Genomic DNA, 13288 nt, shown 5'->3' with positions numbered 1-13288 from the left:
TTAAAACTGCCAAGGATTTCATTTTACTTGGATCCACAATCAACACTCATGGAAGAAATAGTCAAGAAATCAAAAGATGCATTGCATTGGGCAAATCTGCTGCAAAGGACCTCTTCAAAGTGTTGGAAAGCAAAGATGTCACCCTGAAGACTAAGGTGCGCCTGTCCCAAGCCGCGGTGTTTTCTATCGCATCATATGCATGTGAAAGCTGGACAATGAATAAGGAAGACCGAAGAAGAACTGATGCCTTTGAATTGTGGTGTTGGCAAAGAATACTGAATATAACATGGACTGTCAAAAAAATGAACAAAATCTGTCTTAGAAGAAGTACAGCCAGAATGCTCCTTAGAAGCAAGGATGGCGAGACTGCATCTTACATACTTTGGACATGTTGTCAGGAGGCATCAGCCCCTGGAGAAGGACATTATACTTGGTAAAGTACAGGGTCAGAGGAAAAGAGGAAGAGCATCAATGAGATGGATTGACACAGTGGCTGCAACAATGGGCTCAAGTATAATAACGACTGTGCGGATGGCGCAGGACTGGGCAGCGTTTCGTTCTGTTGTACACTGGGTCGCTATGAGTCAGAATCGACTTGACGGCACCTAAAAACAGCATATACACATATACATGTTGTTGCCCACACCCCCATTGCCATTAGGTTGATTCCCACTCATAGCGGTCCTGTAGGACAGAGTAGAACTGCCCCATCGGGTTGCCAAGGAGTGGCTGGTGGATTCAAACTGCCGACCTTTTGGTTAGCAGCCAAGCTCTTAACCACTGCACCACCAGGGCTCCTGTTGTAGTTAGCTGCCATCTAGAAGGTCCCTGACTCCCAAGGCCCCACCGCCTCCCTGTGGGCCCAGCTGGCCCTGGAGGAGGCACTGTGAGGACCCTGGGAAATACCCCTTTAGGATCTGTAGGACCTGGGAGTGACTCTCACCTTGGTGGATGCCCTGGGGAGGTGGGCCTCTTGGTCAGGAGCCCCCAGTTTCCCAGGGACACAGTGGCAGAGCCCCTCCCTACCCCCCTCCTACAGGCACTACCTGGGGGCCCAGCTGGAAGCAGGAAGGAAAGTTGCCCTCTGAGCTCCCTGCTTGGGTCTAGAGGCTCGATCGCTGGCCCTGAGGCAGGGGCTGTAGCCCGGATGCCAGGAACAGATGAAGCTCAGGGTCTGATGACGGCAGCAGTGGAGATTCAGTGGCCAGGCAGAAGTCAAACCTGTCTCTGTTCCTTCTTCTCCATCAGAGCGTGGGGCAAGAGATCGATCTTTTGATAATGTCTATTAGTTTCCATCATGTAGCAAAGTGAGCAAAATGAAAGGAAATAGCAGGGAGGAGCGACGCTTCATGGAACCTCCACAACGCTTGCTCAGCACCCCAGCGCCTCTGAGCGTCTTTTCCTTGGATACATTGTACCTTAATTACAGCTGCAGAATCAGATACTTTTTATCTTAATTGTAGCCGCAGAACATGCATCCTGATTTCTTCATTCAACAATATGTCAGAAATGAGTTTCCACTGTAGCCCCATAATCCAATCTGACTGTGAAAGAGGTTGAAAGAAGGCTTGAGGCAGGTGCCGCTGGGGGAAAGTGGGGGCTCCCCCCCCGCAGTCCTTGGGTGGCTCTGGCCTGGCTGGGCTAATTGCCTGCCGTCACCGTATCTACGGAAACAGCTGCACATGAGCACTCGGAATAGAGCTGATTGTCCCTTTATCTGCCCACAATCAGCTCAGCCTGTGAGGCCTGTGACTGCTTACCACACTTGGGAGAAGTAATTGCAGGCACAGGACAACCAGAGACCCCCGTGTGGCAGCAAGTCTCCTGGGGCTGCAGCCAGGCCAGAGGACCCACAGGGCTGCAGGCCCTAAGCAGGGACAGCCCAGAGCCCATGAGCAGAAGGCCAGGGGGTGCAGGGGGGTGTGATGTGATTAAAAGAAGGAAGGAGGAAAAGAGAGTAGGAGGGAAGGAAGGAGGAAGAAAAGGAGGAAAGGGGGAGGAGGGAAGGAGGCAGGGAGGGAAGGAAGGAGAAAGGAAAGGAAGGAAGGCAGGAAGGCAGGGAGGGAAAGAGGAAGGGAGGAAGACAGGGCTGCACGCACCACGAACCGTCTTTGCACCCCTGTCACTCAGCATCTACAGACCTTGGCAACCTCACTTGTGTCTGGGGAGGGGCCGGGGGTCACAGTGGAAGAAGGGCTCAATATTCTCATGTCATCTTTGTTCAACTGAAAGAAATTCTTCAGGGGTCCCGTGGATGGGGACGGGGATGTTTATGGCTCTGTATTTATTATTGAAGAGCCACAGTTCTTTTAACTGAGAATTTATTTTGTTTGATTGTAAGTGTCCATCAACAGATGAATGGATAAACAAAATGTAGCCTGTCCATACAACAGAATACCGCTCAGCTGTAAAGAGAAACGAAGTTTTGATGCTACGACGTGGATGAACCTTGAGACCATTTTGCCGAGTGAAAGATCAGACACAAAAGGGCAAATACTGTGCGATCCCACACTCGTGAAATATCTAGATGAGGCAGCTGGATACAGACCAAAGTTTCTCAGCGTTACCAAGAGCTGGGGGCAGGGAGGCATAAAATAAAGAAGAAAATAAGGATCACCCCTCGTTATGGATTGAATTGTGTCCCCCCAAAACATGCTTTGTAAATCCTAAGCCCAGGTGGTGTGGTGGTTAAGCGTTTCGCTGCTAACCAAAAGGTCAGCAGTTTGAATCCGCCAGCCGCTCCTTGGAAACCCTATGGGGCAGCTCAGCTCTGTTCTCTAGGGTCAATATGAGTTGGAATTGACTCAACAGCAATGGGTTTATACTTGTGCAAAGGATCCCTGGTGGCACAGTGGTTAAGCACCCTGATGCTCACTGGAAGGTCAGTGGTTCTACCCCACCCAGAGACTCCGAGGGAGAAAGACATTGCAGCCTGCTTCCGTAAAGATTACAGCCTTGGAAACCCTGTGGGGCAGTTCTACTCTGTCCTATACGGTCCTCGTGAGTCCGAATCAACTCGATGGCAAAGGGCTTGTTTTTTGGCTTGTGAATGTGACCACATTTGGGAGCAAGATTTCTTTGTTAGGTTAAAGATGCCGTATCGGCGTAGGGTGTGTGTTAGGCCAATCCTTTTTGAGGTATATAAAGTAGATTAGCACAGAGAAGCATGCACAAACGGACGGGAAGATACACACCACATGAAGACCCCCAAGGAACCGAGGAAAAGAAGCTGAAAGGACACAAGGACTTGCCCGAGACCCAACAGAGAGATACTCCCCCTAGAACTGGTGCCCTGAATTCAGGCTTCTAGCCTCCTGAGCTGTCAGAAAATAAATTGCTATTCATTGAAGTCACCCACCTGTGGTATGCCTGTCATAGCAGTGCTAGGTAAAAAAAAAAAAAAACTAAACCTGTTGTTGTTGAGTCGATTCCAACTGTATAGGACAGAGTAGAACTGCCCCATAGGGTTTCCAAGGAGCGGCTGGTTAGCAGCTGAGCTCTTAATCACTGCACCACCAGGGCTCCTCTAGGTAACTGAGACACCCCTAACTCCCCCAACAGAAATGAAGCCAACAAATTGTTTCAAGCCTCTAGGAAGCAACCCACACAGGGGCCTGGAGCATCCAGGGCATGGTGGGTGCCTCACATGCCAGTGAGTGTGGACCCTCTCGGGCAGGTAGGGAGGGGCCCAGGGTCAAGGTTGGGGTTGTGGCTGGGGAGTGGGGGAGAAAGCAGAATAGAGGGGCTTGTTCAGGGGCCTCCACTGTGGTTTTCTTTTTTAAGGTGTGGAGCAGATATGGCCGGGACTGCTCCAGGAGATGGATCTGGTTAGGGGTTTCAGGGTCACTGTTATTCTGGGTGTGTGTGTGTGACTGTCATCATGAAACACTCTCTCCCCGCCGAGACACAGGCAGAAAGGGTGGAGCCTACCTGGGGTGGGGTGATTCCTGGCTCAATTGACTTTGACTTACTTGCGAGCTCATGAGTGCCAGGGTAGAACCGTGCCCCATGGGGTTTTCAGTGGTGATTTATCAGAAGTAGATTGCCAGGCCATTCTTCCAAGGTGCCTCTGGGTGGAGCTGAACCACCAACCTTTTGGTTGTCACCACCAGGGACTCCTATTCCACACCCACGGAAAGCAGGCTTTTATCTCAGGGAGGACATGGATGAAGGGTCCCTGGGGCCCGAGGCTCTCCTGGGCCATGTGCGTGTGGGTGTGCGGGCAGGGGACAGCCTTCGAGAGCCCGAGTCTGCTCCGTGTCAAGGCCACAAACACCCTTTGAGTTGACGAGATCCCTGCCCCGGCAGCACTTGTTCACCTCTGCTGAGAGGTCTGTCCCCACTCAGACCCACAAATCCACCCTGCTGGACAGAGGGGAGTGGAGGCTGGGGGTATCTTGCCAAGCCCCCTGGGTATATGGGCAGAGGCCACACTGGAACCCAGGCAAGCCTCTCCAGGGAGCAACATCTGGGAACCCAAAAAGAAGAGCCTGGAGTACTCAGCCCAGATGCCTGTGCAAGTCAGGGGGGATTAACCAGTAAGCACAGTACACATCGGTTTACAGTAAGCAAGGTACATACGGGCTAATTGTGTTTACTTACTAATCTGTGGTACAAAATTTCACCTGGTTTTCACCACAGGGAGATCTGGTGAAATTGGACAACAATTTTTAAGTAAGTACAATTAAACCCGTGCCTACCTTGTTTATTGGCTAATCCATCCCTGGTGCCAGCGGAGGTGGGAGCAGTGGGGGCAGGTGCTCCCCCTGCCCTTCCTCCTGTTTCCTGCTCAGAGGCCACGGAAGCCATACCCCTCCCCCTCGATGGACAGCCACACCGCTAGTGCGGTGCGGGAAGGGGCAGGGCAGGAGGTATCAAGCATGGGGTGGCCCTGCTCCCTGCTGGCCGGTGGCCTGGAGAGGCCACCCTGGGAGACGGAAGCACGGGGTCTGAAGCCCAGCTTGGCTGTCCTGGCAAGGGGACCTCAGTGTCCCACCCCCAGGGTCTCCTCAGTGTCCCTGTCTGTGCAGTGGTGCCCCAGTGCCAATCCCCGGCTTCGGTGAGGACGCAGTCAGGTGGCAGGGATCTCGGGCACAGCCATACCATGTCCTGTCCTGGGATGTGAGCCTGCCTCTGCCCCACTTACCCACTCTGCTCCTCCACCCGCACCCCCATGGTGGCCCTGGTCTGTGTCACCCTGACAGGCTCTCTGCCCTGGGGAACAGGCAGGGGGTCGGGCACGGGAGGGAGCCTCTTCCCAGTGTTGGACGCCCTGCACCCACCTGGGCCCAGCTGGGATGACAGGGGTGGGAGCTGGGGACTAGATGAGGTAGGGACAAGGCAGGAGAGCCTGGTGACAGGGGCGTTGGGGGGGTCCTATGCCAGCAGGAACCTCCCCTTGCCCCTTCCTGGAAGGCCAGGCCACGGGACAGCTCGGCCAAGAAAAGAGAAAGCCAAGTGTGTTAATCAGATCTGCTCCCGAGGAAAGCAAGTTAAGAGGTGCCACCCAAGCTCACCCAGTGAGGACTCATTGAATGTTTGTCCCCACCTGGAGCATCTGGGACCCAGCACCCAGAAGCCCGGAAGAGATAAGCCCTGCCTGGACACAGGGCAAGGGACCCTCCAGACCCTCAACCCCATGCTTCTCCCCTTCCTGAACAGCAGACCCCAGGCCCAAACAAGCTGGTGGCCTGGACCCTGCACGGTGGAGTCTGTGTGTGTGAGTGTGTGTGTGTTTGGGTTTTTTTTTTATGTATGGGTGGGCAGGTTCAGTGTGTTTGGGGTCTGAGGTGTGTGTGTGCGCTGGCGTGTGTGTGTTTGTAGGGTGGTGTGAGTTTGTGTGTGAAGTGAGGAGTGTGTCTCTGATGAAGCGTATAGGTATGCGTGTCTGTATGTGTCTGTCTTTGGGGTGAGTGTGTGTGGCTGTGTGCAGTGGGTTGCGCGGGGAGCAGGTAGGTGTCTGTGTGTGGCTGTGTGTGCAGCGGGCTCTGCGGGGAGCAGGTAGGTGTCTGTGTGTGTGGCTGTGTGTACAGCGGGCTCTGCGGGGAGCAGGTAGGTGTCTGTGTGTGTGGCTGTGTGTGCAGCGGGCTCTGCGGAGAGCAGGTAGGTGTCTGTGTGTGTGGCTGTGTGTGCAGCGGGCTCTGCGGGGAGCAGGTAGGTGTCTGTGTGTGTGGCTGTGTGTGCAGCGGGCTCTGCGGGGAGCAGGTAGGTGTCTGTGTGTGTGGCTGTGTGTGCAGCGGGCTCTGCGGGGAGCAGGTAGGTGTCTGTGTGTGTGGCTGTGTGTGCAGCGGGCTCTGCGGGGAGCAGGTAGGTGTCTGTGTGTGTGGCTGTGTGTGCAGCGGGCTCTGCGGGGAGCAGGTAGGTGTCTGTGTGTGTGGCTGTGTGTGCAGCGGGCTCTGCGGGGAGCAGGTAGGTGTCTGTGTGTGTGGCTGTGTGTGCAGCGGGCTCTGCGGGGAGCAGGTAGGTGTGTTTGCACATGCAGCGTATGGCGTGTGAACGAGGTGGGGTCCTTAGGGCCCTCCAGCTCCCCAGTTTCATGCACTACAGCTACTCGCCCCCCTACTTTCGCCTCACACACAGGCCCCATGTCCTGCCCACTGGCTGGTCTTGCCCCACAGCTGTCCTGCACACCTAAGCCCCGCGGCCAATGGACACTCCATGCTCGCCCAGAGCTCCCAGCCGTGCCCTCCTGGGCCCTTTGCTTGGTGCCCTTACCCTGCACACAGGCCTCCACAAGGGATGCCAACTCCCCAGGGCAGCGGGCAAGCCTGGTTGCCTCTGCCTGGTCGGAGTCCAACCTTTTGGCCCCGACCTGTGTCTCCTGTCATCCTGGAGGGCTGGTGCCACCACGTGGCCATCTGCGGCAAGGCCCTTCCTTTCCAGCTGGACCCATTCACAGGGATCTGAGCAGAGCTCGGGAAAGAGGAGGCTGGGAGGAAGCTCCACAAAGCCCCCACCCCTGCTCTGGAGGGTCCAGAGAGGCCGCCGGTGCAAACAGGCCCCGGGGGCTCAGGTGCACCCGGCTGCGCAGTGGGGGAATTTCTGAACCCCTGGTGCGGGGTATTGAAAGCAATTATTAACATGCACAGCTGCTAACCAAAAGGTTGGTGGTTTGAATCCGCCCAGAGGTGCCTCAGAAGAAAGGCTGGGGAACCTACTTCTGAAAATCAGCCTTTGAAAACCCCGTGGGGCACAGCTCTGCTCTGACAAAGACGGGGTCGCCGGGAGTCAGAGCTGACTCCACAACTGGGCTTTTTTGGTTTTCCCAAGGGCAGTCTGGCTGGCGTTGGTCTACTGTGGGAGTATCCCCGGGGTCGGGGCAGGGTTTGCAGCCTGGGTCTTCTGCCCCGAGAGTCCCTTCAGGGGTCTCCAATACCCCTGAGTTTGTCAGCGAGCGGATGTGTGTTTTTCAAGGGTGGGGGGGGTGGTCAGTGGTATGTCAGAATTTCAGCAAGACCATACCATCCCCAGGCACCCAGCTAAGAGCAGAGGACATTGTCCCAGCAGCCAAAAGGTGGAAATGACCCAAGCGTTTATCAGCTCAACAGATAAATAGGTAAACACAATGGGGTGCATCCATACAACACAGTATTACTCAGCCATACAGAGAAATGAAGTCCTGATACATACCACCACATGGACGAAACCTGAACCCATGGTGCTGAGTGACAGAAGCCAGATACAAACAGACAGATACTGTGTCATTGCACTTAAAGGAAGTATCTAGACCAGGAAATGCATGGAAACCACTGTAGGTTAGTGGTTACCAGGGGCTGGCGGGAAGAAGAATGGGGAAAAATATTCCTTTATTTTATACGGTATGTGATTCTGTTTAAATCCTTAAGTACATTTATACCGACATTGTCACTGCTGTTGTCAGGGGCCATCAGGTCGATTCCGACTCACAGCACCCTACGTTCAAGAGAACGAAACATTGCCCGGCCCTGTGCCATCCTCACAATCATTGCTATGTTTGAGCCCGTTGTTGCAGCCGCTGTGTCATTGCATCTCACTGGGGGTATCCTCTTTCCTGACAGTTCACCAGGCATGATGTCCTTCTCTGGGGTCTGGTCCCTCCTGACAACATGTCTGAAGTATGTGAGATGAAGTCACACCACCCCCGCTTCTAAGGAGCCTTCTGGCTGTACTTCTTCCAAGACAGATTTGTTCGTTCCTTTGCCAGTCCACGGTATATTCAATATTCTTTGCCAACACCACAATTCAAAGGTGTCAATTCTTCTTCAGTCTTCCTTATTCATCGTCCAGCTTTTGCATGCATCCGAGGCTACAGAAAACACCATGGTTTGGGTCAGGCTCATCTTAGTCCTTTAAGTGAAATATTTGCTTTTTAACACTCCAAAGAGGTCTTTTGCAGCAGATTTGCCCAATTCAATGTGTTGTTTGGTTTCTTGACTGTTGCTTCCATGGGCGTTGATTGTGGATCCAAGTAAAATGAAATCCTTGACAACTTCAATCTTTTTCCATTTATCGTGATTTTGCTTATTGGCCTAGTTTTGAGGATTTTTGTTTTCTTTATGTTGAGGTAAAATCCATACTGAAGGCTGTGGTCTTTCATCTTCATCAGTAAGTGCTTCAACTCCTCTTCACTTCCAGCAAGGTAGGTTGTCTCATCTACCTATTGCAGGTTGTTAATGAGTCTTCCTCCAATCCTGATGCCCCGTTCTTCATATAGTCTTGCTTCTCGGATTATGTGCTCAGCACACAGATTGAATAGGTATGGCGAAAGGACACAACCCTGATGCACACCTTTCTTGATTTTAAACCACACAGTGTCCCCTTTTTCTGTTCAAACAACTGCCTCTTGATCTATGTACAGATTCCTCGTGAGCACAATTAAGTGTTCTGGAATTCCCATTCTTCGCAATGTTGTCCATAATTTGCTATGATCCCCACAGTCGGACGCCTTTGCAGAGACTACCAGGAGGAAGTAAACATCCTTCTGGTAGTCTCTGCTTTCAGCCAGGATCCACCTGACATCAGCGATGATATCCCCGGTTCCACGTCCTCTTCTGAACCTGGTTTGAATTCCTGGCAGTTCCCTGTCAATGTTCTGCTGCGGCCATTTTTGAATGATCTTCAGCAAAATTTTACTTTCGTGTGATATTAATGATATTGTTTGATAATTCTCCGCATTCAGTTGGATCACTTTTCTTTGAAAGAGGCATAAATATGGATTCTTCCCATCGCTTGGCCAGGTAGCTGTCTTCCAAATTTCTTGGCCTAGACGAGTGAGCACCTTCAGCCCTGCATCTGTTTGTTGAAACGTCTCAGCTGGTATTCCATCAGTTCCTGCAGCCTTGTTTTTCGCCAATGCCTTCAGTGCAGCTGGGACTTCTTCCCACAGTACCATCAGTTCTTGATCGTATGCTGCCTCCTGAAATGGTTGAAAGTCGACCAGTTCTTTTTGGTACAGTGACTCTGTGTATTCCTTCCACCTTCTTTTGATCTTCCTTCATCCTTCAGCATTTTCCCTGTAGTATCCTTCACTATTGCACCTCTAGGCTTGAGTTTTTTCTTCAGTTCTTTCAGCTTGAGAAACGCTGAGTGTGTTCTTCCCTTTTGGTTTTCTATCTCCAGCTCTTTGCACATATCGTTATAATACTTTGTCTTCTCCAGCAGCCCTTTGAAATCTTCTGTTCAGTTCTTTTACTTCATCATTTCTTCAGTTCGCTGTAGCTACTCGACATTCAAGAGCAAGTTCCAGAGTCTCTTCTGACATCCATTTTGGTCTTTTCTTTCTTGTCTGTCTTTTTAATGACCTCATGCTTTCCTCATGTGTGATGTCCTTGACGTCATTGCACAGTTGGCCTGGTCTCTGGTCATTAGTGATCAATACATCACATCTATTCTTGAGATGGTCTCTAAATTCAGGTGGGACATACTCAAGGTTGTACTTTGGTTTTCTTGAGTTTCAAGCTGAATTTGCATATGAGAAATTGGTGGTCTGTTCCGCATTCGGACCCTGGACTTGTTCTGACTGCTGATATTGAGCTTTTCCATTGTCTCTTTTCACAGATGTAGTCGATTTGATTCCTGTGTATTCCCTCTGGCAAGGTCCACATAGGTAGTCACCGTTTATGTTGTTGAAAAAAGGCATTTGAAATGAAGAAGTCGTTGATTTTGCAAAATCCTGTCATGCAATTTCCAGGATCATTTCTATCATAAAGGCCATGTTTTCCAACTACTGATACTTCTTTGTTTCCAACTTTCTCGTGCCAATCACCAGTAATTATCAATACATCATGATTGCATGTTCGATCAGACTGCAGAAGTTGGTAAAAATCTTCTATTTATTCATCTTTGGCCCTAGTGGTTGGTGCGTAAATTTGAAAAATAGTCATATTAACTGATCTTCCTTGTAGGCATATGGATATTGTCCTACCACTGACAGCATTGTACTTCAGTATAAAACAAAAAGAAAACCAAACCCGTTGCTGTTGAGTCGATTCCAACTCATAGGAACCCTATAGGACAGTGTAGAACTAACCCCACAGAGTTTCCAACGAGCGCCTGGTAGATCTGAACTGCTGACGTTTTGGTTAGCAGCTGTAGCTCTTAACCACTACACCACCAGCGTATCAATTCTTGAAATGTTCTTTTTGATGATGAATGCAACTCCATTCCTCTTCAAGTTGGCATTTCCTGCATAGTAGCCCATACGATTGTCCAATTCCAAATGGCCAGTACCGGTCCATTTCAGCTCACTAATGCCTAGGGTAATGATGTTTATGCATTCCATATCATTTTTGACGATTTCTAATTTCCCTAGTTTCATACTTCTTACATTCCACATTCTAATTATTAATGCATGTTTGCAGCTGTTTCTTCTCATTTTGAGTCGTGCCACATCAGCAAATAAAGGGCCCAAAAACTTGACTCTATCCACGTCATTAAGGTCAACTCTACTTTGAGGAGGCAGCTCTTCCCTAGTCGTCTTTCGAGTGCCTTCCAACCTGGGGGTCTCACCTTCCAGCACTATATCAGACAGTGTTCCACTGCTATTCATAAGGCTTTTGTTGGGGAATTTTTTCAAATCTGTCTTGGGAAAAGTACAGCCAGGATGCTCATTAGAAGCATGGATGGCATGACTATGTCTCACATACTTTGGACATGTTATCCAGAGGGACAAATCCCTGGAGGAGGACATCATGCACACAGTCATAGACACCGGACAGGTGAGAACGCAGGGACCCAGGCCAAACAGTGGGGGGACAGGGGACCTTCAGTCCCCCACAGCCAGGCTGCCTCTGGCCCCTCAGGAAGGGTGTCCTGGCTGTGAGTCAGGGGGCCTGTGTCCCCCGCCCAGGTGAGTCGGGGCAATGCTGAGGTCCTGGTCAGGGTTGTGGTGTCAGGCCCAGCACAAGGGGACCACCCCGTGTCCTGGTGCAGACGGCTCCGCGGCTCTGGGGCCCAGACAGAGCTCTCCACAATTGTCCATCTTTACCAGGACCCTGCAGGCGGAGGAGCCACGTGGACATGTAGACCAGGGTTCTGCGGTGTCCTTGCACCGACTTGGGGACCACTTGGACATGGAGAGGGCACGGGGCTGGGTCCTAGGGCTCTCTTAGAAGTATAGGGGTGTGGTCTCCCACACCCACGCACAGAGTGAGGGGAGAAGGCTTCAGGCAGGCCCCAGCCGCCCCGCAGTGCAGCCAGCTCACCACACGGGGGCGCCATGGCCCCAGTTTTGGAAGCCGGGCGAGTCAGTGCAACAGCGAAAGGTGCTGGTCTCCCAGGTGAGGGGGAGAGGGGTGTGAGGGGTCAGGGCGGGGCTGGGGCTCTGCGGGCGCCAGGGAGGCGGCCACAGAATGGGACCTGCAGACATCTTCATCGGCCTGCTCTCGGGGAGCCCCACGTCGGCAGAGACCCCGAGGGAAGGGAGGACTCACTGAAACTGTGACTGGGGAGGGCAGCCCCCCTCCACTCCAGCTTCCCTCCCTCCTTCGTCCTTCCCTGCTCCTTCCCCTCCCCTTCTCCTTCCCACTTCCCTCCTCCCCAGTTGTCTCCCAGCTTCTAGGAGGCCTCTGACCCCTAACATACAGCAGATGGGCTCTCAGGATGTCGGGGGGCGGGGGAAGGGACACCAGACCTTGTGCCCACAAAGAGGAGGGGGTGCCTGGCCTGGTTCACAGGGAGCTGGCCGAGTGAGGAAGCCCTGGATGGGCCAGACCCCGCTGAGCTGGTAGCCTCAGGACCCGTGGACCAGACTCCACTTATGGGTTGCCAGATAAAACGCAGCCCATTAAATCTGAATATCAGGTTAAGAACCATTTTTCAGTATGAGTATGTCCCACTTATTATATGGGAGATACTTACACTAAGGAAGTATTCACAGTTGATCTGACGTTCCGACTTGCCTGGGTGTCCTGTATCTTATTGCTAAATCTGCCCCATCCCCCCGCCCCCCGCCCCAGTGTGATGAAGCCCCACGCTCCATGCGGATTTCATTTTCCCACGAATCCTGGAGACTAGCCTGTGGCAGACGTGCAGGGAGGCTGTGGGAAGCCCAGCCCGACTGTCCCCCTCTGAAGGCAGGGGCAGCTGTGTCAGAGCCACAGGCACACGCACACAGGACCATGTCTTCACGCCCACAAACACACTTGCCCCATGCAAAACCCTCAGGGCCAGAACCCCTGGGAGTGACCTGCACACGCCCTCCAGCACACACGTGCCTGTGCACACACACACACACCACAACACATATGCTACCCACATATGGCACACAATCACTGTTAAACGCTCACACAGTACACACACACTCACACAGTACACACACACACGCTCCCCACATATGGCAGGATGAAGGGCACACAATTGTTGTTACATGCTCTCACACACACACACACACACACACACACGTTGTAAATGTGGCCACGCAGATCCTCACACCACACGACTGTGCTCACACACACAGTCACGTGGGGAGAGAGGAGCAAAGGCCCAGCCAAGGACGCACAGGCCCTGATGCAGCCCAGTAGGGAAGCAGGCAGGTTGGTGGAAGGCCTCACGCATGGAGCCCCCAGCCACAACGGGGGCCTCACAGGCATCTGCTCTCTGGCTCCGTTGAGGGTGTGGCTGATCAAATGCTGGGGACATTTCTCTCCTGCCTCATGTACCCATTTTGGAAGATCCGTGTGGCCAGCCAGCCCCAGGCCCACGTCAGGAGTCCCTCTGATCACTCCCACCCCAGGCACACTCCAGCACAGCCCCCTTCGCCACAACCCCCTTCGCCGTGGCCGAGGCTTTTACCCCTCCATTCTCCCAGGGC

The sequence above is a fragment of the Elephas maximus genome, chromosome 7 (genome assembly GCF_024166365.1).
Source record: "Elephas maximus indicus isolate mEleMax1 chromosome 7, mEleMax1 primary haplotype, whole genome shotgun sequence".
Taxonomy (NCBI): Eukaryota; Metazoa; Chordata; class Mammalia; order Proboscidea; family Elephantidae; genus Elephas; species Elephas maximus.
This window is presented reverse-complemented; position numbering follows the sequence as displayed.